This window comes from Hemitrygon akajei, chromosome 15 (assembly GCF_048418815.1).
Source record: "Hemitrygon akajei chromosome 15, sHemAka1.3, whole genome shotgun sequence".
NCBI classification, from domain to species: domain Eukaryota; kingdom Metazoa; phylum Chordata; class Chondrichthyes; order Myliobatiformes; family Dasyatidae; genus Hemitrygon; species Hemitrygon akajei.
The window spans coordinates 56,614,940-56,639,754 of record NC_133138.1 but is presented as its reverse complement, the minus strand read 5'-3'; the positions used below and the strand labels follow the sequence as shown (position 1 = coordinate 56,639,754).

Here is a 24,815-nt window from a genome sequence, read left to right as displayed (position 1 = left end):
TTTTTGTACATTTAACATTATCAACCTCACAAAATATCTGTGTATGCAGGTAAATCTGCCTCAGCTATCAATAGAGGAATGAATTAGTAAGCCACGCTTGCATTCATATAAACATGACAGAAGGATGACCTTCCTTGTACATACTCTATACTATTTACTAAAGTACTGATGTGTGTGTTCATGCAAAAGAACAAGTCTAAATTTATATGGCACATGTTAAGTTATAGTGGGGCCACAAACTCTAGGTCCCAAAATACATGCAGAGATTTCTCACCAATTTAAAATTGACTTATCTGTGTTCTCGTTTATAGTAAGTGTGAATTGAACCAAATCATTATTAACTGAACTTCTGAAATTTGTGATGGTAAAAATTGTAAAACATATGAAACAAATTACGAGGACAAAATCAAGCACAAGTTAAGCAAACTCCAGGGTAACTGGTGTGGATGTCCACGGATTGAAAATCCGACTGTACATGCATTGTCTGTGCAGTGTGTGTGACTGGAGTCACGTGCAGGGGAGATTTGCTTGGATCAACTGAAATTTAATGGCAACCTAAAAATCTCCACATTTTTCTGCTGATAAGATATTCTTGGTTGGATTGAACCTTATGAGCTCAGTGTTGCAAGTTAACAGCACGAGATGAACTGCCCCTGAATTTGGGGCTATTGCAATAAGATTCGTCACATACATCTCTTTCATGAATTGCCACCAGAGGGTCATTTTATAGGTTAGATGCTTCCAATAAATAGCAAACACTTGTTTTTGTACCTCCCAATATTCTGAAATTGTCCCTGACCTCTCCTTAAGTCCACATCAATACTCATCCAGTTACCTGCATTTATTATGTTCGTAGTAACTTTATCATCTTTTCTGGATGATAACAATGCTGAAAATTCTTAAACGATAGCAGGGAGCAAATGCAAAGTCATGCAAAAGCAGCATTAGGTTTAGTTGATAATCACCTTCAGCTCCCACAGCCAAATTGCACCAAGGTTTCAGATGGACGTACAGGCAAAGCACAGGACAAATTTTCTTTCTCGAAATATATTTTAGGATGTGAACAGAGGGAAAAAAGGAGCTACATTCTCAAGACACAAAATGTTAAAATAGGCTTAATTGTGAAAGTGAATATCATGGCTGGTATATGCGGCCAGTATCGGTAACAAGACAATATACTTGCATGGAGAAACTTGTATTTAAATGCAAAAGATGGAGTGAGATGATCATATTTTATATACCATTCATAATACTACTGCACACTAACAACTTTGCTATGAAGTTCGAACTCTTCAGAATAATTCCACAGGCTTTAAATATTCTCACTGGTTGCTTTATGAGAGCAATACAACTAGACTGTAGGTAAAACATACAAAATGCTGGAGGAACTCAAGAGGACCAGGCAGCATGAATGGAAAGGAATAAACAGTCGATGTTTCAGGCTGAGACCCTTCATCAAGACTGGAAAGGAAGGGGGAAGAAGCTGGAATGAGAAGGTGGGAGGAGAGGAAGGAGTACAAGCTAGAAGGTGATAGGTGAAGCCAGGTGGATGGGGGAGGGGGGATGAAGCAAGGATCTAGGAAGTGATAGGCGGAAAAGGTAAGGAGCTGATACAGATGAATCTGATAGTATTGGAGTATAAAAGTTGCACTGTTTTCTGTGTAACCAAAACTATGTAGTCAGCTTTGAGTTTGCTATTTGCTATGCATGTATCCAATTTAGAAGGGGAATGAAATCTTAAGAATGTAGAAGACAATGGTGTTAATGAGAGGTAGCTTAGAGATATAGATTAGAACATGATTAAGTCAATTAGTGGCGGATGTACTTGTGATACGCAACTGTAGACCGATTGGATATGCTAATGCAACTAAACCAGGAGATTGCTATAAAAAATGCTATGTACAAGGATCGGTGGGCAATCGGCGACGAGCTCAATGACTGTCTCAGCTTTGATTTGCAAATTAAAGTTTAATACTTCTTGAAGAATCTTCTGCATCTCCTGGTCATTTGTGGGGCATGAGAAACCACGACAATAGGAAGAAAGGGAAGGAGGGGCACCAGGGGACGTGATAACACTAGATTGTAAATTGTTGCTTATACGGGTATTCCCTGGGTTTTGGATGGGTTCCATCCTGAGAACTGTCAGTACATTGCTCCACAAGTCAAAAATGTCCATTTTCTGTTGTAACCCAAACCATATCACTCCACACACCCTTGTTATACTTCTTTCATTTTAGTGACTCATCACCCTAACATTATCTATTATTGAGCTAACGGAACACACTCAGTGGCAACTTTATCAAGTACACCTGCATACCTGCTTATTAATGCAAATATATAAATCAGCAACTCAATGCATAAAAACATGCAGACATGATCAAGAGGTTCATTTGTTGTTAAGACCAAACATCAGAACGGGGAAGAAATGTGACCAAAGTGGCCTTGACCACGGCACGATTGCTGGTGCCAGATAGGGCGGTCTAATTCAGAAACTGCTTTTCCCCTGGGATTTTCACGCACAAGAAAGTTTACAGAGAATGGTATGAAAAACAAACAACATGCAGTGAACAGCAATTCTATAGACAAAAAAGCATTGTTAATGAGAGAAATCAAAGGAGAATGGCCAGACTGGTTCAAGCTGAGTGGAAGGTGACAGTAACTCAAATAACCACACATTACAACAGTGGTGTGCAGAAGAGCATCTCTAAATGCACAACACATCGAACCTTGAAGTGGTTGGGCTATAGCAGCAGAAAACCACGAGCGTACACTCAGTGACCACTTTACTACGTATAGGAGCTGCCTAACAGTGTGGCCACTGAGTGTATATGAAGTTAGTAATGAATTATATTAAAATTTTATTACTAATACTAGCTTCAAAAATGCCTTAAAGTGTCACAGAAAATTTGTGCATCATTTAATTCCCACAAGTCAAGTCATTTGTAAATTGGGGAGCCTCTGTATTTTCAACTTTACTAGCATGATCTTCAAAAAGTGAAATTATTGGTAATATCCAGAGACCAGAATGTGATATTCCAGCTAACACTCAAAATCACTGTCTTATCATTACTTTAGGTCATTAGACTTTGAACTTCACACAAAAGGAACCAAAAAGTCTCCAAATTTTTTTTTAAAAGTAAAAAGTCCATATATTCTTATAAAGCAATGAAAGATTGCTGGCGGTGAGAAGATGAGCTTACAGTCAAATCTTATTGAACTGAAGAGTAGGCTTGAATGACTGTGTGATCTTCCAGTTTGCTGTTTGTATCGTTTTAAAATTCCTCTTTGTACATGCTTAAACCTGGCCACATTCATCTGTTTGTGCACCAATCAGATATCCTGTATGCAGAAAATTGATGAGTTTGGACACCAAAGGTTTTAATCATGATGCAGCGGACTGTCCAATTGTCTGTAATTGACACATTTACAGCAGCGTTTTCACAAATGCTCAGATATTCCAGAGTCATGCAAAATGATTTAGGATAAACTTATGAATTGTTTTGCAGTCTCAGCAAACTGGCAGGTGCACTGGGATATATTGAGAGGATAAATTCAGTATGCATTTGAAGATCTACTCAATTAAGTTCATTATGTAACTCCAACTCCCACATGAATCTATTTCTTGATCTTATCAATGCACATTACCCCTGAGCCCCCAAAACAAATTATTATGTACAAATCATACTTACAGCAAGATTTGTTACACACAAATGTATTCACTGATGAAAGCATGGAAAGGTGGGAGAAAGAAATTTTACTTTCATTCTATGACGGAACCAACTCCATTCAAGTCTGTAAGAGTGTATGCGTGAGCTTGCATTTCCCTTGTGCCCTGCTACATGATTTGCGAAGACCTAGAGAATACATTACATCGTAGACTTGGAGAACAGAAATCAACAGATTTAGTGGAGAGCGAAGAATCTGTGCTTTTGTCAAGCTCCCTGTGAATACTTAGCGAGGCAAATTCAAAGCTGGTCCATAGATATACGTGAAGCCACCTGGTTGAAATTTTGACCAAATGTGGCCAATTGGTCAAAACATTCTTCCAGATATTAACCTTTTCTTTTCGAAAACATAGTATGGGCGCATTTAACTAAATATGCCAATACTATATTTTTTTAAAAGTTACCATTTGGAAGAATGCTTTTAAAATCTAGCCCAAGTCTGAGCAGGTACCTTCGCTCGAAGCAGTGAGAGCAGTAAATTATACACACAAATGATAAATATGCAGAAATGACAGTACTATGCTGAAGCAGCTCCTGATTCACCAGAACACAGGATTTTGATGCAAATATGGGAAAAAAAATTCCAAAGCAAATTCCATTCTCCTACAGTCTGACTCCTGATAATTAAGCTGAACATACAAACGTGTTACAATGTTGTCAACACATAATATACAGATCACGATCTGCAACGCTGCCATTATCACAGGCAGAAAGAGACACAAGTTCCTGCACAGAGAATTTATTGTTGAGTAGTACATTTGTAACAGGACCTCTAGGGTAGTAAACTCAGGATTACACCCAGTGCCAGAAGCTAGTGAGACAAGAAATAGAACATAGTACAGTTAAAATAAATGATCATGGAGACCAGTGCAGAAGTCAGAGGTCATTGGGCTCTCTTCCAGAGTTAGGTACCTGTACAAAAGGGACAGATTGCACCTAAACTGGAGGGAAACCAGTACCCTGGCAGAGGTTTTTGCTAGTGCTACTCAAAAGGGTTTAAACTAGTTTGGCAGGGGTGAGCAGTATTGCAGATGGGAAAGTTAAGGCAAATAGCAATTTTAAAGCAAGCAAGTTCAGTAGATGGGACAGGGAGGTACAATAGACCGAATTGTAGAAAACCTGACAGGTAAGGCGTAGGAACTCCAGGTACAAATCTGCACATGGGACTGGGTTTTTTTTAAACCATAACAAAAACATAGATCAGGACTGGCACCTCAACGTTACAGGGCACAGATGCCGCAGCATTACAGAGGTGGAGGTAAACGATTTTGTTTTATTTGGACTGAGACCCCTGTTGAGCTAAGGGCTTGGATGGGGATGGACAGTTTTCTCAAACAATCTGTTGGTGACCCTACCAGGGAGGGTGCAACACTGCACGTTCTATTGGGAAATGAGGCCAGACAGATGATGGAAGTGGCATTGAGGGAGCACTTTGGGACCAGTTACCATCATTCTATTAGTTTAAAAACGGTTATGGAGAAAGACAGTAGTCTAAATTGGGGCAATGCAAATATGACGGCATTAGACAGGAACTTGCAAGGGCTTATTAGGGAAGGCCACTGCAATACATATGGCAAGTGGGAGACTTTTAAAAGTAAGATTGGGAGAGGTCAGTGAGAGCATGTTCCAGTTAGAGCGAAGGGCATTGCTGGTAGGAATAGGAAATAATGGTTGACGGGAGATACTGATGCTCTGATCAGGGGGAGAAAGAGGAAGCATTCAACAACTATAGGGCACTGGGATTAAATAAACCCCTTCAGGAATACAAACAAAATGTAGGAGTACACAAGGGAAATCCAGAAGGCAAAAAGGAATGAGGTAACTCTGTCGGATAAGGTGAAGGAGAATCCCAAGAGGTTTGTGAAGTATGTTATGAGCAAAATGATGACTAGGGAGAGAACAGGTCCTTTAAAGGATCAATGTGGAGACGCAGGAGACTACAGATGCTCGAAGGTGGAGCTGCACCCAAAGCACTGGGGGCACGCAGTAAGTCATCTATGGAGGGGATCAAATAGAAGATATTTTGGTTGAGATCCCTCACTGGACTGAAAAACAGAGGGGATCAAGGGCGGTGGTGGTGATAGGCAGATGGGGCAGGGGAGGGATGGCAATGAAAGCCAGGTAGCTCAGGAATCATGGGATAAAGCACAGAGGGGGAGAATTTCCCCTCCTTCACACTCACCATTTGCCCATCGCCCTACACTGGTTTCCTTCCTACACTACTGCCATCAGCCCTTTCCACTTGGCTCCCTTTATTTCATGCTCCATCTTCCTCTCCTATCAAGATTCCATAATTTTCAGCCTTTTGTCACTTCCACCTATCACCTGCCAGCCTCTAGCACTATTTCTGTTGTCCCCTCCACCCCAGGAACTACTTATCACTTGCTAGTCCATGCTCTATTCCTTCCCTCCACCTTTTTACATCGGCTACCTCCCCCCTATAAAACCCTTGGAGCGGTGTGTCAGCAACACCAACAGCTGTACCAGCATATTTCTGAAAACAGATGAAGTAATGAGTTTTCCCATTTAAAATTGAAGTTTCCCCAATATCAAACATGAGGAAATCTGCAGATGCTGGAAATTCAAACAACACACACAAAATGCTGGTGGAACACAGCAGGCCAGGCAGCATCTATAGGAAGAAGTGCTGTCGATGTTTCGGGCTGAGACCCTTTGTCCTGACGAAGGGTCTCGGCCCGAAACGTCGACAGTGCTTCTTCCTATAGATGCTGCCTGGCCTGCTGTTTCCCCAATATCAATCCTTTTCTTCCATTTGACGCATCCCAAGCATCATGATGCCATTGCAAGGCTGTTCTGTTGTTGTGATGCCAAGGAAAATCATTGATGCAAAAACCTCAGATCATGTTTTGAGGTTGCAGAATGCATCAGCTAATCCTGCAACAAAATTTGGACATACAAATATATGGTGTTCGCTCTTCCTTCTGTTTAGTTTTGCATCTATAGCAGAAGTCTTAGCTCAGCATCAAAGGATTTAAGCGTAAACCCAGAGAATGAAGCACATAATACAAGACTAGCACTTCATTGCCATATTGAGCGAACACTGGAGAGGTTGCTTTCCAAAAGGAATATTAAAGGTCATCTATTTCTTCAGTCCATGCAAAAGATCTGTTTAGCGGCAAAACGGGTCACAAACCATTGGCCAATGATCAGCACCACTGTTAAGAAAAAAAAGATCATTTAATTCATTCTTTTTGTCTAGTGTTTCTGCATGAAAATTGCAAATTGATATATTACAACAATATTTCACTGGGTATGAAATGAGCTTGGGCTTAATAAGGACATGAAAAGAGTCACATGGAATGTGAACTACTTGATCCTTTAAGTTTTGAACATTTACTTGCAGTGAACGAGGATTAACATCAACCAATTCCTGATGGACTCAAACCAACCTACAGCAACCAGGTCAGCAAGTTCAAAAGGAACATAGGTAACTTCTGTTGACAACAGAAAAAAGGCTCATTCTCACACTGATGCTTAACGATTGTCAATGCATCAAGAAGGTTCTTATCTTCAGTTACCTCTGATGTAGCTACTATGTGACCCAAGAGTACTTCCTGTCTTGGAAACATGATCCTTTGAAACTTCAAAACAAAATCAGGCAATAAGGAACTAGAATATTTCTGTCTTCTCCACATTTCTAATTGCTGGCCACCTGATTAATAGCAAAAGTACTCCTTCAGTGTAATTGACTATTTCCATTATTTCTCTCTTACATTTACTCTTAGAAATTTTAAGAATTTCTTCTTCCATTATCATCTCAGATTCACTAGGATTTGAGCTGCTGAAATATTCCCTTCCCAAATATTTGTATGCTCATCGGATAATACAACTGTCAGCAGACTTAGAGATAAATTATCAGGAACAAAAAGAATCTTGGGAACTTAGCAAGCAGTCCCTGTGCCTTCCCATCTCCAAGGTAAGCATTCATGTTTCCGGTGACTATTTTCATACACAGATGTCCAAACTCAGGTGTTGCTTCATTCTGTACAATACTCTGATCTGTAAACAATAGTGCTTCTTTAAGCAAAAAAAATCCTTTACAATAACATATTCCATTTCTGGAATTATTTCTTAAAACTGCTTCAGCTTTTCACAGGAGGGCCACAGCTTCAAATTGGTATTTGGCAATACAACACATAGATGTTCACTCATCAGTGAGCACAGATATACACTGGAATGTGAAAGTAAAAGCAGGACAGTAGCACAGCCAATGGCCTACAAATGTAATGGATAAAATCCAGTCCATCACAGGTAAAGTCATCCCCACCATTGAGCACATCTACAAGGATAGCTGGAGCAGGAAAGCAGCTTCCATCAAGAACCCTTACCACCCAGGCTCCCTTCTCACTGCTGCCATCAGGAAGGAGGTACACAAACCTCAGGACCCACACCACCAGGTTCCGTAACAGTTATTACCCCTCAATCATCGGGCTCTTGAATCAGAGGAGATAGCTTCACTTGCCCCATCGCTGAACTGTTCCTACAACCTATGGGCTCACTTTCAAGGACTCTTCATCTCATGTCCTCTGTATTTATTGTTTATATATTATTATTATGTACTTTTTATTTGCACAATTTGTTGTCTTTTGCATATTGGTTGTTTGTCTGCTTGTTTGCATTTTTCATTGATTCCATTGCGTTTCTTTTTTTTTACTGTGAATGCCTGCAAGAAAATGAGTTTCAGGGCGGTATATAGAAACATGTATGTACTTTCACAATAAACTCATTTTAAACTTTGAATAGAGCTGCTCCCTCACAGTCCCACGTTTAATCCCTACCTTTGGTCTCCACTTTCCCTCTGACCATATGGGTTTCCCCTGAGCACTTCTGTTTCCTACCACATCCTAAAGACATGGCCACTGTAAATTTTCCCTATTGTACAAGAAAGAGGTAGAATGAAAAGGGGAGGGGTGGAGAAGAGCTAAAAGGAATTTGGGGAGAATGGCAAACAGATTTGTATAATAGGTGATAGAAGGTGGTCACAGTCATTGGTCTATTTCTGAGCTGCAGAAACCCATGACAAAGAACTGACTCATACTTCAATTCAGCTTTCCACTATGTGGTAAAGAAGACTCCTTCCAAGTGCCCCTGTAAATTCTAACGTACATCTGTGGTTTCTAGAAATATGATCCAATGTCTTCCAACTAACATTCCTTTTTGCCCTAGATGCCTTTTGCCAAACACTGACAAAGTAAACCAATCTCCCATTTCCCCACACAAAACTGAAGAGCTAGATTATTTATTGAAATCTAAACAATTACCCGTTTGTGTTTACATGCATGCTTGTTTAAAAAGTGAAGCATTAAAAAAAATGGACCTTCCTTCTAAAATTAATTATCTGATCACAGCACCACAAGTCAGAATTCAGTAAACTATTTTCAAATTGTTCATTGCCTCAGCAGATTGGATAAAATCCAACTTTAGACTAAACAAAATACAAATGGACAAGTTTTCATTAGGGTTCCAAGTTCGCAAATCCTATTTTGGTGTAATTTAGCCAAATACAATTTCTTGTCCGTTCGTCACATAACCTCAGCAACCTTCTCAGACTGAACTGAACTCGAAATTACAAGCAATTCCCACAGAAATGCTAGCTCTGGTTACTACTGTAAAAAGAAAATTCCATAAAAGTAGAGGACCATTTCCTAAGAGTTGTTTCTCTGAAAGCATGCCTGTGGCCTTGTACTTAAAGGCATTACATGAAATTATGATTGTTGCCTCAAAATTGGTCATCTGCTTGGAACACATAAGCAAAGAACGCAAGATTTATTGTTGACAGTAAATGTTTTGTGGGGCAGTGCGAGCAGTTGCTGACAAAGATCAGCCTAGATTAGAGCAGTATTCCTATCCATCTCACCCACCCTCCCTCCTGGCATTATTACTAAAGTCAAGCTGTGTGGCTCTTCTGTTTCTGTTACTTCTAGAGCAGATACTTTTGGACCACTGCTCAAGTACTTATAGGAAGATGGAAGCATACTGAAGATTTGGGAAGCAAGTTCTTGAGTTATACAGTAGCCAGGAAGCAGGTTAAGAAGGGACTTAAGAGAGCTAGAAGTAGACATGATCTATACGTACTCACTGGTCACAGAAGTAGTACCAGAGGTGGCAAATGCTTTTCCTTTGTTCAAGGAAGGTAACAGAGGTAATCCTGGGAAATACAGACCAGTGAGTCTTACATCAGTCTTGGGAAAACTATTGTAGAGGATTCTTAAAAGACAGGATTAATGAGCATTTGGAGAAGCATGGTCTGATTAGGGATAGTCTAGCAGGGCTTTGTGACGAGTAGATAATTCCTCACAAACTTTACTGACTTCTTCAAGGAAGTGACAAAACAAATTAATGAAGGGGGAACAGTGAATGTGGTGTATTTTAATTTTATGAAGGCATTTGACAAGGTTCTCTGCAGTTGGCTCATTCAGAAAGTTAGGAGGCATTGAATTGGCTTGCCCACATGAAGGCAGAGGGTGTTAAGGATGGAGCATAGTTCTGCCTAGAGGTCCGTGACTAGTCATGTTCTGTAGGGATTTATTCTGACACCCCTGCTGTTTGTGAGCAAGTGGAAGGGTGGGTTAGTAAATATGCAGATGACACGAAGGTTCGCGGTGTACAAGGTTGTCATAGGTTACAATGGGACATCCACAGGATACAAAGCTGGGCTGAGAAGTGGCAGATGGTGTTTGATCTGGAGAAGTGTGAAGTGATTCACTTTGGATGGTCAAATCTGAAGGCAGGTTATAAGATTAATGGCCGTATTCTTAGCGGTCTGGAAGAACAGATGGATATTGGGGGTCCGCATCGACCGATCCCTCCAAGCAGCTGCACAAGTTAAATGAGTGGTTCAGAAGGCATATGGTGTGCTGGGCCTCATTATTTGGGGGATTAAGATCAAGAGCTGCGAGATAATATTGAAGATCTATAAAGCTCTGTTCAGACCACACTTGGGAGTATTATGCTTTGTTCAGGTATGATGTGGAAGCATTAGAGAGGGTGCTGAGGATATGCTGTATATTAAAATGGTACCTGGATTATAGAACATCTTTTATGGGCAAAAGTTGAGTGAGCTAGAACTTTTTTTAAATCGGAGTATAGTAGGATGAGAGACATAAAAGATTATGTGGAGTGGGCAGCCAATGCCCTTTTCCTATGGCAGGTGTGACTAATAGAAGAGGGCATAATTTTAAGGTGACTGGAAGAAATGATAGGGAATATGTCAGATTACGTTTATTTTACACGGACACTGGTAAGTGCATGGAATGCACTGCTAGGGCTGGTGGTAAAGGCGGATACGTTAGGGACTTTTAAGAGACCCTTAGATGGATACATTGGTGAAAAAAATGGAGGGGGCAATGTAGGAAGGGAGGGTTAGCTCGATAAAGGAGTCACTATGGCTGAATGACTCATACTGTTCTGTATTGTTCGTATACTATGTTCCCCTATAATATACAGCAATCCCGGACTACTACTAGAAAGTGCAGACTGAAGGCAGCAGTCCAATACAACAGCTGCAGGAATTGTGCTCTCCAGGACAATGCAAAAGGCAGGTTTCAATGACTCAGCAGGTAAAGCAGTATCTATGGAAGGGAAGGGTCTCAGCCAAAACTTCAGCTGTTTATTCTCTTTCAGAAATGCTGTCTGACCCGCTGAGTCCCTCCAGCGTGTGTTGCTCTGAATTTCCAGTATCTGCAGAATCGCATGTATTTTATCAAAACTTCTTTGTCCACTAATACCTACTCTGAACTATGAACAGAGTGCTGGTGGGCATGCTATGTTGGTGCTAGAACATGTGGCCCCAGCACACCCTTCGGTTGTTCTAATTGTTAAAGCAAATGACTCATTTTTCTGTATGTTTAAATGTAAATGTGATAAATAAATGAATCTGAAACTGAACTCACTAGCATCACCTACTCGCGGACCATCAAAAACTCCATTTTAGAATTCTTATTCTTATCGTCACTTAGCCCTCCTCATCAGATTCTGGTCACGTGCATCTTCGGTCACTGGCACGGAGCATTTGGTCTTTAGGTTCAGGAATTCCTCTTCAAGGCCTCCCATCCTTTCCCACCCTCTTTGGAATCTAACCCCTAGCAATCATTTGTCACGACTCCTCTTTTAGCTAGGTGTCAAATTTTGTCTACTTTGGATTGTGTGAAGACAGTCATGCTACAGCGACATAAATAAAAGCAGTTAATGCAATTGAATGGCAAATAAAGGTGCGAATGGGAGTCAAGGCTACAGAAATGCAATTATCATCTACAGCAGTATAGGCAGGGTAGAAGCAAGAATGACAAAATGACCGTGGGAAAGAAATGGCGGCATCAGATGGAATGGAAAATGAAGGCTCATCTTCAACACAGGCGGAAGCAGACTTGTGGCAGGATAAATTAATGAGGAAAGCTTATGCCCCGTAAAAGACTGATGTAAAAAGATGGTTGTGTTGAATCAGGCAATGTCACTGAACCAAGGCAGAAGGTATAGAGATTAGATTTTAGCTGAAGTAGGGAAGCTTGGTTGTTCATGATTGACACTTGACGTAACATTTAGGTAAGTTGTGATTTAATTGAAAATCGAAGTATCACATTAAACTTTAAAGCATTTTGCTGTTCAAATAATCTTTATTGTTTGTGTTCTATATAAATGGTAGTGGTTAGTTAAAATGAAATAGAATGCATCATTCTGATGCCAAACTACCTTTCTAAAAGGTCTCTAAAAATCTACCCGTTATCCCTTCAGGTTTCATGTGTGTCTGTTTTTCCTCATGGTTAAAGAATGTTATATCCATATGCAAATTAGACACAAAGGAGACACAAGGGACTACAAGTGCTGGAATCTGGAGCGATAAACAATCTGCAGGTGGAATTCAGTTGGTTGGGCAGTACCAGCTAGATTTGGAAAGCAATTGCTGATATTTCACGTCAGGACTAAGAATGGAAAGGGAAGATAACCAGTATATAAAAGAAACAGTAGTGAGGCAGAGGCCAGTGGATGATTGGGGGACCAAGAAGGGGCAAGAGATGATGGTCATATCGAGGCAAATGGAAGAGGGGGTGTGAGACAAATGCAGATGGAAGACATTTTGAGATAGGCAGATAGAACCAGGTGGTGGGAGTGGAGGGTGGAGGCAGTTAAGTGGGTGATAAGCAAGAACACAGGCTACCTCCCAGTCAGAAAGGAGATAACAGAGGGGCATCGGAGCCAAAACTAGATTGGCTGGTGGCGGGGTGGGGAGGGTGGTGGTGCAGGAATGAACGAAACAGGGAGACAGAAGGAGAAAATATGTCTAAGGTGAAGGTTACCTTAAAGTCAGAAAATACAATGTTCATACCATTATGTTGGAGACTACACAAGTGGAATAGAAGATCATGCAGTCTGCCCTGGGCCTCACTCTGACAGTGCAGAAGGCAGAGGATAGACAAGTTGATGTGGAGATGGCAAGACCTGAAATGGTATGCAACTGGAAGCACGAGACTGGAAAGTGCACAAGTGTTCTGCTACTTAGCCTCTTGGCCTGATTTTGACACACCAGGAGAACCAAAAGCAGTAGATGAATCTGGAGGAGGTGCACATAGATATCCTTGCCACACGTGGAAGGGCTGCTTAGGTCACTGGATGGTAGTCAAGGTGGGAAGGGGTGGTGAGAGGAAGATGTGGGGGTGGTAGGATCTTAATGCGGCTAACAGAAAGAAAAAGCAGCTTTGATAACTACTGATGTTCACGTTGGATCTCTTCTTGACGCTACTGGAATTGTTGGTCAGATTTTACCCAGCCCTTTAGTGGGTATGTGTGCTTTGGAGATCTAATCATAATTTTGATCATAAAGCACTAAGGGATCAGGGAATCATTAGTCACTTATTAAAGCAACTTTTAAATGAGTGTTAATCCACTCATTTTTTAATTTACAGGGAGTCCTATCCAACTGTAACTCATAAACCTGAGGCATCATACTTAAGCATAAAACAATTTATACATTTTAGAGAAGCAATGATTTGAAAGGATTCAGATATCATTTATAGATTTATGAAAACTTAAAAACTCATGATAATCCTTCACAAAGACCAAACTGTGGTTTGAAATCTGTCCTTGGAGGTTTGTGAGTTTTTGACAGCACAATTCCTCTTAACAGATTAAAACAATAGAGTATTGTGTAACCAGAATGATCTAGTCTTACCTAAACTATATAATTTGCTAAACCAGCAAGTAAAAATCAGATTTGGAAATCATAAATGTACCCATTTGTAAATGAACATTTCTCAATATAATTGTGTCTTAATCTTTCCAAATCAGTTATGTACTTTATTTCAGTACAGATTTATAAAGACAATACTGTGGAATTTTCAATTAAAATATAAATAGGTTTGGAAATCATAAATGACGCGAGAGACTGCAGAAGCTGGAAATGTGAAGCAACACCTTATTTACAGCCTAGTGTCACTTTATGGACATACAATCAATCTATGTACAGAAGCTGTCTTATGCATTTAAATTTGTGTTTTTTTTATTATTGTGTTCTTTATCTTTAGTGGATTATTTTGTGCTCCATCAGATCTGGAGTTACAGTTGTTTTGTTCTCCTTTACACTTGTGCACAGGAAATGACATCTTGAATCTTGAACACATAAAATACTGGAGGAGCTCAGCAAGTCAGACAGCATATACGGAAGTGCGTGGACAGTCAATGCTTTGGGTCGAGGGGCTTCATTAGAAATGGAAATGAAAAACAGGGAGAAGCTAGTATAGAATGGTGGGGGAGGGTGGTGAAGAGCCCAACAGAACAGACGTTAGAGTTAGGCAGCAGTGAGAGGGTCTCACAGAGCTCCTGGTGAGAAGAGGGAAACATCTTCAAGGCAGGCATACCTCAAAGACGCTTCACAGTACAGAAGCAAAATAAAGACACAAAAAAAGACTGCCGATTCTGGAAATCTGGAGCAACACACAAAATGCTGGAGAAGCTCGGTGGGTCAGGCAGATTCTATGGAGAAATGGGACAGTTGATATTTTGGGTTGACACCCTTCGTTGGGACTGGAAAGGAGGAAAGGAGCAGCCGGAATGGAAGTATAAAATCAGAAATGATACCTGATTTTTGCCGGCTGGTTAAATCTTAAACTGAAAGTATTCCAGAGATCTGAGGTCCTGTATTAATCAAAGAACAACAGTGGAAAGGAATCACGTGCGCAGAAAGAAAATTTGAGTCTTCATGGTCTGATTAATTATTACAGCGAGAAAGAGATGATGTTGGGTTTCTGGTTTCAATTCCACAGGTAAAGCTAATTTCACATCAAGAAGCAAGCACCAATTAAACTGCAAAGGACCAAGCTTGCAAAAGCAAGAAATGCTGTATAAAAACAATCTAAATTTACCCTTGAGCACTTTTTTTTAAAGTAAGTGAAGGAAAACATATTGTTCAAACTGTACATGCAACTGTCACTCAGACAAAGGGAGCACATGCTCCTAGTGGTGTGGGAGGAACAGCTGTTCGAGCGACTTCGAGTTGCAGAACAGCAAGTGAATAAAAAATTGAAAATTACTCAGTTTGTGGTCCGGGGGACTGTCATGAACCCAAAGCTTCCAGCCACTCTGGGCGAGGTCTGCCACAAAAGGAGGTATTACTTTAGCCCTTAACACTAGTGATTTGCGTAAAATTGCAACCACTTTAATTTGCATTAAGTGTTCTAAAAGAGAATTTTACAGCTTTTAATTGAGCTATAATTCTCACTAGATGAGCCACAGGATTGTTAAGTTTACAAAGGGCAGATATTCTGATAATCATTTTTGGTAAATTGAATTATCTTGTCAAACTAAGTAATTTCTTACCTTGCCTCCACTGCCCTAACCCACAATTACGGATTTTAAAAAAGGCAACATCACAGGTAACTTTTCCAGGAAGCAAGTACTGACCTGGTGGTGTAAAATAGATTAGTAGTGACTGCCAGGTATGAGCAGTACACAGGCTTTGAGAGATGAGCTCGATACTTCCGAAAATATACAGTGCCAGTTACAATTTGTTTTGCAAATCATGTTGATCAATTTACCCAAACCTGTTGAAGGGCAAAAAATAATCACTTTGAATATCACTGTGCACAAGAACAAACTATATTTTTGGCACTAACTACCAATACTTCATTTACAGTATTTTTGGATACATTGATTTTGACCCACACATGATACTTAGTTACATTCATTTTCACACAGTACTAGTTAAAGAGGAAAATATCAAAGCAGGTCAATATTCTGAAATGAAATTGCATAAATGCAAATAACATTGAAGTTTCTCATACAAATAAACACTAGCGTTTTTTGTGTTATCTCCACATCTATTTACGTGTGGTGGACAAGTAGAAATAATGAGAACTGATTTTATCTTTCTTATCAAAATGAATGCTGCTGTTTTGTTCTAAGAAACAGAACTTTTTTTGCTCGCTTTCTTTTCAAATTTAGCACCTAGATTAGGATGCAGCAAGACCCAATTCAGAATTTTTTAAATCATTCTATGCTAGTTAACCACAGAGTTTATACAATGTACTACATCTTTATTAAGCCAGCCGCTGAGACAGTGGCACCTGCACCAGACTTCGAGGCGAGTGGTCCCGGGTTCGAATCCAGCCGGCTCCTCGCACACTTTCCATCCGTACTGGGTTGAGTGGCAAGCTGGCAACTTGCGCTCACACAAAAAAAAACAAATGCTAAAGAAACAGCAAGGTTGCCCCCCAATGCGACACAAGGTACAGAGAGGAACTTAACAGCAACATCTTTACTATTGCATCCAGTTGAAGTGATTAAGACAAAGAATCATACAAATACTGGAAGCAAAGTAAAGCTGAGCCACAAAACAGATTGCATGCATTGGGGACCCATCTGACAGAAAAGAATTGAGCTCAATATCATGGACAGGAAAGAAGATATAATTTTACAAAGGATAGTTTAGAACATTACTTCTAATTAAACCATGGGAATAGGACAGAGGCATATGCTCAAATTAGCAACAGATCATGTTTAGGCCGACCAAGATCCTTTTCACACGGAGATACCAGAATAAATTTCTAAGACAACGCATGGAACTATACAAGAAATAATTTAAATGCAGCAAAAGGAGATTGCAAGATATTTCTGGTGGTAAAATTCTCTCACCTATACCCAACTCCACATCTGACTGACTAGTAATTATCGCAATCGTGTGTTTTTTTTCTACTTTTCACAAGCCACACTAACAGCTTCCCAAGATATCTCCAAATTATCTCCAAATTTGGGTTGTATTAAGGACAATTCCGCATTGTGGACCGGGAACGAGATGAAGATCAGTTGAAAAGGTTCTGAGCAATCAGGTGGATAGAGTTTGTAAGCCAGACTGTATCCTAATCTAGTGCATCTTGGTCATCACATAGTTTCAAAATCCCTGATACATAATATTTTGTCAGGTTATTCAATCACAAAGACAACTTAGGATTGAGATAAAATGCAACCACTGTATTATTTAAGCACTGTAAATATGAAATCATGACTGAGCAAACTAAAGTCAAGATGTTTACATGGATCATTATACAAAATTATCTGCAGAGAAAACTTGTGTAATGACACATGTAAATGTCCATTCAAGATGGTGCTGAGCCGCAGTTTCCAGCTCAGTTCCGGTTCAGATTTAGTTAGTTTTTTTAGATTTTTTCTGAAAGCTTCACAGGGATAGAGAGGGGAGTTAGTGGTCAAGGACAGAGATGTGGGGGAACTGGAGGATAGGCCCGAGTGTGAAGTCTAAGCCCCAACTCTGCATTTGAAGACCAGCAGTGAGACTGGAGTTCAAGGCCTAGTTTTTGGGGTCCCCACATCTGCAAGTTCGCCGTTTGAGGCCTAGAGTTCAGACACTCTTCCAGGTTCCTCAATCATCCTCATTTGCGAGCCCTGATACCAAAGAAAGATCAAAGCTGCAAGGGCAGCCGGCGGCCCGGACTGAACCCCAAAATATCTAACAGACGTCCAGTCGAGTTTCAATGACCTGACCCCACTGTGAATCTCTGCAAGTCCACTGGGGGAGTCAGGGCCCGATGTCTGCAAAGCCACGAGTATGCTGGAGACTGGAAACCAAAGATGGCCTGTACTGTGGTTAGAGGACCATGTATGTGCATGGCTGGGTGGAGGGAAGAATGGGGTTCTTTTCCCTGCTATTGCTTTGTTGCTTGGTTGCTTGGTATGTTCTGTGGTACTTTGCTGAGGATTGCATGCATGCTACGTTGTTGCTGGAATGTGTGGCAACATTTGCATACAACCTCCAGCACATCCTTGGGTGCATTGGTTGTTAAAGCAAATGTCACATTTCACTGTATGTTTCGACGTCCATGTGATAAGTAAATCTGAAATCAAATCTACTACAGGTAAATTAGTTTATTAATGACAATTATCAGATAGGGTCAACTGATCATTACATTCCTTAGATTGATTACACACTTTGTCTTCAGATAAACTGACTGAGACTGGACTGTTAATATGCTGTTGCTTCATTGTCTGCCAGCATAACTGCTAGTTAATGAAAATTAATAGCCTTGTAACCAAAAAACAATCATTCTAAATTTAAAGAGGAAAATCTTCAAAATAGAGACTTTGCTGGATATCAAGTATGCAAAACATAAACAGGTAAACAGGGGATGTTACATAAATGTTTCTCTGCTAAATGTCCCAAAACTCTAATTCTAAAACTGCAGTAATTGTTTTCACGTAAATGTCATGCTGACATTATTTAGCACAGAACATCCCACAAGAAAATTAATGACCAGCTCATGTGGTTGTGGTGCTCTCGCTTGAGAAAGGAATATTCACTCTGGCTCCAGAAAACTACCTCGGTTTCCTCCAGATCCCATCATAAACATCCTTACTGGTCACCAGAACCACATGATTCATTTTAATATCCCATTCAAATTGTAGGACTGTAAATTTCATAGCGTTTGTCAAAGTAAATTTTTTAAAAACTTGGTATTTTCATATTATATTTTACAGAGGCAAATGTTGTGATATTAGGCTAGGGAGCAAAAGGTATCTCACAAGCCACTCCCATTACTATTCTGAAACAACAGTGTAAATCATAGGCATAGTTTCTGATACATGTCCATAGGCTCCTTTCACCAAGACCCACTTTTCCAAGTATACCTGGGGGGGGGAGGATCACACGATCCTTATGTATATTGCACCATTATCATACAAATATTGTATAACTGCAATGGCTTAAGCACCAGAACTTCAAATTTAAGAGCGATGATGAGACTTTGACTTATATAAACTAGAAGTTAAAAAGAAATTCTGTTCTTGGATAGTCACCATTCATTTGATGATATGGAAATGTAGTCTAGTCAATGAAAAAAACTTTTTCATGATGGCAGTGCATTGTAAAGCACTGTAGCGCTCAACAGAAACCACTGTTCAAACATCAGTGCCCCCAAAAGCAGCAATGATTAAACGACAAAATGTGGTAAATTTTGGTTGGAGGATAACTGTTCATCAAAATACCTGGAAAACTCCTCTGCTGATCTTTAAATAATGTAATGGGTTTTTTTTTAAAGTCTGCCTGAGAAAGAAGGGGATCACTGGCAATGCCTACAGGATATGGTATTTCATTCCTGTAGTTTAAATCTAGATTACAGATTCAGATCCCAGGAGTGGATTTGAATCAACAACTTCTAGGGTCATAACCACAAGAATCAATCAGTCGGGTAATATAGTAGGAATCACAGACATGAATTTGCACCATGCACTCAGTTCAGGGAGAAAGGCTCAGCCACTGTCCCTCCATTCCAAGTAATGCATCAAAATGAAAACTTGATAAAGGGACCAATGATACAAAATTGCTTCTCTTCTGATTGTTTGGCTTTCTTTCTCAAACACCACACTTCTCTAAATAGTAGCGAACTTGAAGTAAGTTTCCATAATATTTACAAATAATTCTGCATGCACTGTTTTCATTAAATCAAAACATCACAGCTTATCAAGACCCATCTAGAAACAAGTTCTTCTAATCTTTTGCCTAATATTTATTTTTCAACAATCTTATTAAGAAACTCTAATCTTTATCTCAATGCAGTTTGTTACATAGTTATTAGAAAAGTTATTTTGTTTCAACACCATTTCATAGGCTGTTTAGCATTTAGATGCTTTCTTAGAGGCGAGAAATGTTACTCAGAGCCAAGTTCTTTTGCTCAGCATGAACTTCCAGACTAAACCAAGCCAAAAGATGCATCAAGCATTAACAAAAATTGTAAACTGCTAGAAAATCTCAAGTAAGGCAGCATCTGTGGAAAGAGAAACAGTTGCCGTTTCTGGGAATGCAAGCCTTTATCAAAACTAGGAATCAAAAGAGATGCCCGGTCTCAGCCTGCAAAGCTGACTCATTATCCTCCTCTATAGATACCGCCCGACCTGCGGAGTCCTTCCAGCACTTGTTGCTTTTATTTCGGATTTCTAACATTTTCATTACAAAAAAAGTTACCCAAGAGACTTTGCTTCTTACCACCATTAACATTCCATGATTAAGCCAAGCTTTTTTTTTAAAAATGATTGCCATTCCATGTCTAAACTGACAAGCTACCCTTTACTGATGTTTACCAGAAAAGCTCCTCTGGTTCCTAGGAAGAATATGTTGAAAGCCCTTGTTGAAAGCCAACACTTAGTACATTTCAGAATAGTGGCTGAGATGCAACCCATAACTTTAAACTTTAAGGTGTTTGACCTATCATCAGAACTTAATACTGGTGTTGAACAAATCTAAATCATATCATGAGAACAATTTTTTCTTGGTTACATTACTATGGTGTACAATCTTTAACCAATTTGTAAGATGCGCACAAATTAATTAATGACCTGGAATGTTTTAAATGAACTGGAATTAGTTAATTTTACTTTATTTACATTGGTATTGTGAAAGAGAAGTACCATTACACTGTTGCATTGTTCTACCAAATGGAAAACAAAATAGTTTTGCTAAATTAGAATTTCCATTCCCAATTACTGAGAGTATTTGCAAATAGCACTGCTCACTTCTACTACTAACGGAGACACAAGAGACTGCAGATGCCAGAATCTGGATTAACAGTCTGGAGGAGGAACTCAAGAAGTTGAGGAGAATCTATGGGTGAAGGGTTTAATCAACATTTTGGGTGAAAACCCTGCACCAGAGCTTTATCAGTGGATTGTTTTATTTACATTGTGTTCGAAGTCCTATGTACCTTCACAGATACAGAGAGGATCAGGAATTCCAACTCTCCAAAACCTTTGCTTTCATTTCTGGTCATCTAGAGCACAGGAAAATGACATACTTCAGATGTATGTTTAACTATTGCATATTGTAAAGCAGGGGTGGCAGGTGGAGGAGGTAGAAGATGTTCCTTCCCTCTGCTCGCCTGCAGATCACCCTTGCGCAAGGTGTAGCACCTGCTCGGCCCCACCGATCAGGGTCACGAGAAGCCACAAGAGCAGGTGGTAGATGGTCGTACCAGCAGCTGGTGCTTATCACCAGACCTGGTTATGCGACCACTGACGCCAGGCAGACAGTCTCTGAAGAGTGTTGATAATGGTTGGGTCACAAACAAGAGAAAATATGCAGATGCTGGAAATCCAAGCAATGCACACATAGTGCTGGAGGCATTTTGTGTGTGTTGCTTGATAATGATCGGGGGCCACCCATCTTGTAAAGACTCCCTAGAAGAAGGCAATGGCAAGCCGCTTCAGTAGAAAAATTTGCAAAAGATCAATCATGGTCATGGGACCATGATTGTCCACGTCATACGCCACGGCACATAATGACCATAATGACTGTAAAGCAAAATGTCAAGTTCTGTCAACTGACCACTAGTTGAGAATGTCAGCAAACATAAACCCATCCAAGAAATAACTACATGGAAAAATATCTCACCATCTCAGTTATTGCTCAGGCTTTTTGACCTATCAGGCTTTTTAACTGCTCTCAAGTATAGAAGGCACTCACATCCAGACGGGAAATATTTTTTCAAGATAAAGCACACTTTAAATTCACATACCAGTTACAATCCATCAACAGAGGGCTCACCTTAACCCTATCACATGTGCAGAGATATGCCGAACAGGGTTGGCGAGCCTAGGCACATAAATTGTATTGACATGCGGCTTGCAGAGCCGCCCTTGACTCTTAAAACCCACCCATAATAAAATAACATGCACAATGATCATCTTTACGGACAAATGGAGCAGGGAATGATTTTTTTTAAACAACACAAGAGCAGTGAGATGACTTCACAGGAAACGTCTCACACCAGCTTGCCGCTAACTAGACAGTTGTGAGAACATGTGACGTTGGAAGTTGCATCTTGAAATCCTCGCAGTCTTGGTGTACACACCAGTATTTGGGTAGTAAATGATTCAGCTCTGCTTACAATTTTTCTGCTGCGTTTGTGCTTGAACACTGGATATTCGTGGTAATAATGGTAAATACAGCAGTTTAGCACCTCCATGAATATTTAATTTCACATTACTTATGTTATATATGAGGTACAATAACAGTACTATTTAGAAATGATGATTTTTTTCTTGCCTATTTAAATAATTAATATTAATTATTTGAATGGATTTTCTAAAATGCTTCATTTATTTCAATCTGCCTCTGTTATACTTAATAGTAAAACAACTGATACGTGTAAGAAAGCAACAGGAGTAATCGATTTTCCTTAAAAAAGTTCAAATTAACGTTAATTATCAATGATAATCCCTGATTAAAATTACCATGGCAGACGAGATTTTATTTTAAATTTGAGTGCACGCTCTCAAAAAAAAGGATCACCGCCCCTGTCTAGGATGTGCCAAGTCCACTGGCAGATGGACAAGGGGAGCATTTGGCTAACACTGGGGCTGTGGGTGAAGGCCATATGCTGTGATCTAACGCCTAGAATAAAAGGTTGCATGCACTAAGTTTTCAATTTACATCTCATATCCATTTCGAAACTTAGAAGATCGCGAACTTACTGCCGGGTGATCTTCCCAATTGAGGCCGTGATATATATTTTTGTGAAAACCAGCGGTCGAAAGGGTACAATGTTTCAATGTTTCTTTGCTTCATGTCCCACTTAAAACCACACGGGTTACTCTGCTAAGCGATAGAGCACAGTAAAGCACGGGACGGGGGGGGGGGGGGGGGGGAATCAGCCTGCGCTTAGATTCTGCAGCAGATACAAAAGCTGGGTCTCCCCCCCCCCCCCAAGCCCTTGCCCCAGGTGGGGTTGCTTTGATATACAATGCAAGGATGAAAGTGGAGCAGCGAGTCAGGGCCGCGCCGCCAGAGCACCACGTGCTCGCAGCCGAACAAAGCAACAATGAATCCACGGGAGGAGGCAAAGCCGAAACGCTCCGAGATTGCCAACAATCCCAACTGTCTCATCGGCCACGGGGGGCTGGGTGGGAGCGAGGGTAATAAACGGGACCATTCCAGCTCCTTCCGTGTCAATCTATTAACCGCTCCCGAATCCAGAAGCCAAACAATGGGTCAAAATAACAGCCACCACCAAATCATTGCGAGTTCAGTTAAACAGCAACCTTAACACCAACGACAGCCCACTGCCTCTGCCGCCCCCTTCCCGGTGCCGGGGGAAAAAGGGGGCTTGATTTTTATCCCCCTCGCCAATCGGCTGTTTGAAGTCTGAATAACACCCCGTTACCCACAACCTCTCCACCCCCAGAAAACAAACATAAACTGGATTCAGTTTCAGATGGACCACGCTCTATCCGTCCAAAGGCACACCGCAGATCAATAAATAAAGAAAAACCATCACAATAAACACCTCGACAGTCAGAGAGAGACAGAGCGCCGGAGGCGAGCCCAGCTCGACGGGCAGTTTGAAGAAGCCGCGCTGTTACCTGATGTTACTGATCAGGAAGAGCCGCTCCAGCTGAAACAATGTATCGAGGTCAATGTATCCAACCCCGCGCTCTCCCTCGCCTCTGGATTCTCCAGCCCGCAACAACCTTACCTCAGCTCGCCTTACTTCCCTCCAGCCCACTTGGCTCGGTATGGCTATTATTTACGCCGTGCGTTTTATTTTTGCAAGCTCCGCTTCCCTCTCCCGCTGTCGCTACGTGTAAGATTAAACTCCCGACTCCGAACGGGCACAACCTTAAAAAGTTTGATTCACAACATTCGGGAGCGAGCGCGCTCCCGCAGCGCGTTCAAGGAGCCCAGCCGCGTGTTTGGAGGAGTCACAGTCTCACAGTACGTACCCGAAGCAGGTCAGACATGATCAAATATTAGCGGGAGGAGGGAAGATTCGGTACATTACAGTTGAAGTCATTCCCTACAGTCACTTGCACCGACACTCTGAACGTATTTAAGTATCTAATGGGGGTCATGATCCTCTGGCTTTGATTGTTTTGCTGCCTCCCATTTTTTCCACACAAAAGCAGCAAGATCGTCAAGAAAGTAGGCAACTGTTTGTTTCAAATGAAATGCTGTTATATTACAGCGTTATAAATTCATAATTTTTACAAAGCTAATAGAAAATCTAAATTAAGTTTGTTACTTTTTTCAATTCTATAAAGCACCCTAACAAATTTCTAGATTTCAATTTTGTAATTCCTATTTGTTTTCCTTTCTTTAGCACTCAGCTTTTGAATCTTTAAGCAAAAAAAATGTTGGACATGTATCTCTGACATTTATTTTCATTATTACAAATGCATCATTATCTCTTCGTTTTCCCCACTGCTTTCCACAAACACTCTTTTAAGTTTTTTCCTCCCTTCCGTCTTCATGTTCAAAACTTATTATTCCCAATCTTTCTCAGTTCCGGTGAAACAAGTTCAGTCTAACATTCCACACCATGTAGAGCCCTCACAAAATCATTCAGGCTTCCCCAACCAGAAACCCTGGATGAATCATCAGATCAGTATCTGCTGAGGGCCAGATCAGGTGACCAAGTAAAATACAAGCAGTCCAGGTATGATCTCTGGTAAGCCATCTCACCTGCAAGATGGCAGCTCCGGACCAAACCCGAAACATTTCAGGACACTCAGAAGCAGTGTCAGGGCTTAAAAAGTGAAACCAAGTGACATAGCTGACAGCAAGGTTTTGTTCCCAGATGA

General features: G+C 40.6%; 1 protein-coding gene across 5 annotated transcripts in view; it reads right to left on the bottom strand.

Moving 5' to 3' along the window:
- The window catches only part of rnf44 (ring finger protein 44), a 158,712-nt gene that overhangs the window by 46,118 nt on the left and 87,779 nt on the right, over positions 1-24,815 (bottom strand). The window contains exon 1 of one of the 5 annotated variants that reach the window (XM_073067606.1): positions 23,711-23,850. The exons of 3 other annotated variants lie outside the window; for them this stretch is intronic. The gene's annotated coding sequence lies outside the window, so the exon portion shown is untranslated. Of the gene's footprint in view, positions 1-23,597; positions 23,851-24,815 lie in introns of those variants that run through there. One more of the 5 variants, XM_073067605.1, reaches the window with a different exon arrangement.